The sequence below is a fragment of the Mesocricetus auratus genome, unplaced genomic scaffold (genome assembly GCF_017639785.1).
Source record: "Mesocricetus auratus isolate SY011 unplaced genomic scaffold, BCM_Maur_2.0 Super-Scaffold_100025, whole genome shotgun sequence".
NCBI classification, from domain to species: domain Eukaryota; kingdom Metazoa; phylum Chordata; class Mammalia; order Rodentia; family Cricetidae; genus Mesocricetus; species Mesocricetus auratus.
This window is the reverse complement of record NW_024429206.1, coordinates 13,593,662-13,598,109: the sequence shown is the minus strand read 5'-3', so window position 1 is coordinate 13,598,109 and position 4,448 is coordinate 13,593,662. Positions and strand designations below refer to the sequence as shown.

At 47.9% G+C, this 4,448-nt stretch overlaps 2 long non-coding RNA genes across 2 annotated transcripts; one reads left to right on the top strand and one right to left on the bottom strand.

Moving 5' to 3' along the window:
• Nucleotides 1-2,140: 2,140 nt before the first annotated feature.
• Nucleotides 2,141-3,029, bottom strand: LOC121134026. Its single transcript, XR_005871028.1, has 2 exons — nucleotides 2,775-3,029; nucleotides 2,141-2,472 (listed from the first exon to the last, which is right to left on the bottom strand). It is a non-coding gene; the product is annotated as an uncharacterized LOC121134026 (long non-coding RNA).
• A 22-nt stretch (nucleotides 3,030-3,051) lies between these two features.
• LOC121134025 lies at nucleotides 3,052-3,675 on the top strand. Its single transcript, XR_005871027.1, has 2 exons — nucleotides 3,052-3,400; nucleotides 3,489-3,675. It is a non-coding gene; the product is annotated as an uncharacterized LOC121134025 (long non-coding RNA).
• The last annotated feature ends 773 nt before the right edge of the window (nucleotides 3,676-4,448 follow it).

Below are 4,448 nucleotides of genomic sequence, written 5' to 3'. Positions count from 1 at the left end.
CCATCACTACATTCATTTCTAGAATATTTCACCACCCCCAAAAGAAACCCCACATCCAGTAGCAATCACTCCTGCTTGTCCTGCCCCATCCCCATTGTCGTCTGCCCCCCTGCCCGTCCCCCATCTTGTTAAGCAGCCACTAACTTTCTGTCTGTATAGATCAACCTACCCTGCACATTTAAATAATAGAAATATATGGCTTATGTTTATTAATGCAGTGTACACATACCACAGTGTGTGTTTGGAAGTCAGAGGGTGACTGTGTAGAGTCAGTTCTCTCCTTCCACCTCCATGTGGGTTCAGGCATTCCAATTCACACCTTCAAGCCTCTTTTTTTTTTTTTTTTTTTTTTTTTTTTGGTGGGAAGGGGTTTCAAGAGACAGTTTCTCTGTATTGTTTTGGAGGCTGTCCTGGAACTCGCTCGGTAGTCCAGGCTGGTCTCCAACTCACAGAGATCCTCCTGCCTCTGCCTCCCGAGTGCTGGGATTAAAGGCATGGGTCACCATGCCTGGCCCCTTAGCTACTTTGGCTATACATTTCAGGGAAGTATATTGACTTTGTTGTGCAGTCCAGACCTCTCTTCCTCCTGCAGAAACTGTGTAGCCATTAAATTACAAGTCCCTGCCTTACCCTCACACCACCCTGGGCAGTTGTTCTTTCTATGTACGAGTGATTCTTCTAGGTACCTGTCGTAAGTGGGATCTCACAACATTTGCCATTTTCCGAATGTCTTATTTCACTTAGCAGGTTGCCCTCCAGAGCCTCCCCATCTGTGTCACTCACGCTCTAGGACATGGCAGGAGTTTTGTCCCGCCTCCTTCCATGGGGTCAAGCATTCCTTTGAGTGGTTTTACTAGAGTTTGTCTCTTCATCCACAGACAGGCATCTGAGTTGCTCCTACTTTGTGACTATGGATGAAGAACGTTGCTATGAACATTCAGTTTCTATGTGGCGTGTTTTGGGTTCTCTTGAGTATATACCTGAGGCATGGCATTTGAGTCATATGATAACTCCATGTTCAGCTTCTCAGCGAGTTGAAAACTGATTTCAAAGCCACCTTCTCACCATTTGAACATTGAATAACGGTTAGGCTTTCTCACATTGTTGCCAGCATGCCTTGTGTTTTGTTTATGTTTGTGGGGGAATTGATGTTTTTGACTTGGGTTCCTGGTTTCTTACTTTGTTTTGTTTTTGCAAACAAGGTCTCATTTCGCCCAAGTTAACTTTGAACTGACCTTGAATGTTGACGATTTCTGCCTCTACCTTCTCATCACAGGCTTGGGCCACCAACCCAGGCTGCCAACTCTTGTTAGTTTATTTTTCGTACCTAGGATAGAACCTGTAGAACAGTGTCAAACAGAAATTTTGAGCTTGGGTGTTTTTGTTCATCTTTCATTGTTAACTATGATGTGCATCGTGCATGGTTGGTAGACATCTTAGATTGGGAAGCGCCTTTCCTTTTTTTTATTTTTAAAACATTCATATTTAACATACCAATCCCATTTACCTCTCCCTCCCATCCTCACACTCCCCTACCATCTCCCCATCCCACCCCTCATCCTCAGAGAGGGTGAGGCCTACCGTGGGGAATCATCAAAGTCTGTCACATCATTTGGAGCAGGACTGAGGTGAGGCCCTTCCTCCTGTATCTAGGCTAAGAAAGATATCCCTGCATAGGGAATGGGCTCCAAACAGCCAGTTCATGTACTAGGGATAAATACTGGTTCCACTGCCAGTGGCCCCTTAGACTGCCCAAGCCACGCTCAGGGAACCTAGTTCAGGAAGTGCCTTTCTAATCCCTAGTGTTTCACTCCTAAAAGGGTGTGTTGAGTTTTTTTTCTGCATCTGTTGAAATTGGGTCTTGGTGTCATTTATTCTGTTGTTGGGTGTGTGCGTGCATGGGATCTGTGTGTGTGTGGATATATATAATATATATACATATGTACATATATATTATATATATACATACATATACATATATACATACATACATATATATGCTACTGATTTCCACCTCTGCCCAGTGAGACCCAGTCCAGCTCTGTCCACTCTGAGCCCTTAAGGGTGGCACCTCACAGAATTTCTGAATCCACATATGCACAGCAGCCCCCTGGGGTGACTGGTACACTACACATGCAAATACTTATGACCCATGGTGTTATTTGAAATCAAGTCATTCCATTCTCTTGCTTTTACAAGGAGCAAAGGGGCATCCTTTGGTGAGAGTCAGTGTCCCCAAAGAGCCTGTCTCTGTGACAGGTCAGCAGTCTGGTGACCTTGAGCGGCTCCGCCTCTGTTCCCAGCTGTAGGCAGGCGCTGGTTGCTCGGTAGCAGAGGCTGAGCAGCTATTCAGTCAGGCAGTCCTTGGCAGTGGCTCTGGGGAGTCTATTAGCATCTCTCCTGAAGTCAGATTGCGGGATCTCTCAGAAGGATGGTAGAGGAGGCGAAGCCAGGAGATGCCTGAGAGAGAAGCTACAACGGGAGACACATCGACGCTGGTGGGGAGCTCTTTGTGGGCTCGTGTAAGCGTATAGAGCACACATACACAGTTTAGTGTCGTCCCTTCTCCCCTGGCTACTTTCCAAACAAACACACACACACACACACACACACACACACACACACACACACACACAGAGCAATGTAGAGCCCCCCCAAGTCTGGAAAATCTTTCTGCTGGGACATCAGTTGCTTGCCTTGTAATGACAGGTTTCGTGGTTTTCTATCTCTGCATTCCACTGGGACCATCTACCCAGAGGCCACACCCCACTGACCTGTACAACCAAAGCCCAAGACCAAGCCTGAGAACCCGGGCCCTGTGGAGCTGGGAGAGCTGCAGTCTGTTTTGTTTCAGTCTGACTTGCTGTGAGCCTCTGGCCATGCTACCCACCCTCTCCACAGTTCAGGGCTCCAGATTATAAAACAGGACTGATGGTTCCCGTCTCCTAGCAATGTAGGGAGAACAAAGTAAATTACAGTCTTCAAGTGCTTATGCAGCCTGGAGACAGGGGGCTCCAGACGTCCAGTGTTTTCTCTTGCTTTGGTTGAGATGGTGAGGGTTTTATGGGCTCTCTTATGCAGTCCTTAGGAAGCATTTAATCAGAGAACAAACTGAGAAAAGGCGAGCCTGCTTTCGCAGGAGAGGACCTGCAGGTCTCCCTTCCACGGCTCCTTCCAGAGAGGCTGGGAGAACCCATCTGCAGTGACTGCTGGCTGGCAGCCTGCGGTGAGGTGGAGCTGATGAGGTGACTTGTTTTGCTAACTTCTGCTTTCCCTTTCCAGTCTGATCTGTTTCTGGGTCACTAATTGGATGGGTCACAAGTTATGGGAGAAAATACACCATCCAGCTGTTCAAGGCTGGCAGTTGGACAATCTATTGATCAGCCCGGCCTGGCAGCAGGTGAGAGGAGAGCTGTGAGGTGGGAGGGGGTGGGGGAGAGCATAGCCTTGTTACCACTGTATGTGACCATTAACCCACGGCTGTCCAGATCCAGTCCCTGTAAGGTTCAGGAGGTGGAGGGCATGTTTCAGTTTCCAGTCTGGTCCTGACGTATCCCGTGCTGAAGAATGAACCGTGGGTTTCTTGTCTTCATCAGAGTGCCTCGGGTTCTGCTTTTAACACTGGATTTGTCTCCTAATCTTGCTGTACAAATTACATGAAATTTGATGGCTTGAGACATTGTCTTAAATTTCTAAGGCCAGAAATCCAAAGTGGTCCTACCAACCAAAGGTCAAGGTGTCTGCTTGGCTGTGGTCCTTCTCGGGGCTCTGAAGGGCCTCCATCTTGCTTTTCCAACTTCAAGAAGTTACCACATTCTTGGCTTGAAGCCCCTTCCTCCATCCTCAAAATACAAGGGTCCCTCCCTAACTTGGAGCCTCCTTCTCTGGCTATGCGATGAGTCATGACGAGGTTTGGCCACCGCCCGGCCTATCTTTTTTTTCTCCATCTCTCTCTTATATTTCTTCCCTGTACTTTTTCTTTGCAAACTTTCTATTTTGCTTTGTTTTAGTCTGTCTGGGTCTCGGTGTAACTCCAGGCCAGCCAAGAAGTAGTGTCCCTCCTTCCCGAGGTCACAGATGTGTGTCCCCAGGCTTTAGGGACCTCTAAGAGGCTTCGGGGATGGGAGATTATTTCAGGGCAAGAGCCTCAGGACCAGTCCATAGATTATTAGTCTTAGGGACTTTCCCTAGAACAGAGGAGTGTCTGAGGTTGGGGACTGTGGTCACTGGAAAGACAAAAAGTTCAGGAATGGGAAGGAGAGGAACCCAGCATACCTGGGCTGTGAAAGCCTCAAAAGGGGCACAATGGCTGACATGCTAATGTGACCTGGGTGTCCGTCGCCCTGATTGCAGGGCGACTTCACCGAAGACTTCACCGAAGCCCCACCACGCCACACTTCCCATGCCTTCTTGCTCTTATTTTTAGTTTGGGGTATCTTCTATTGTTT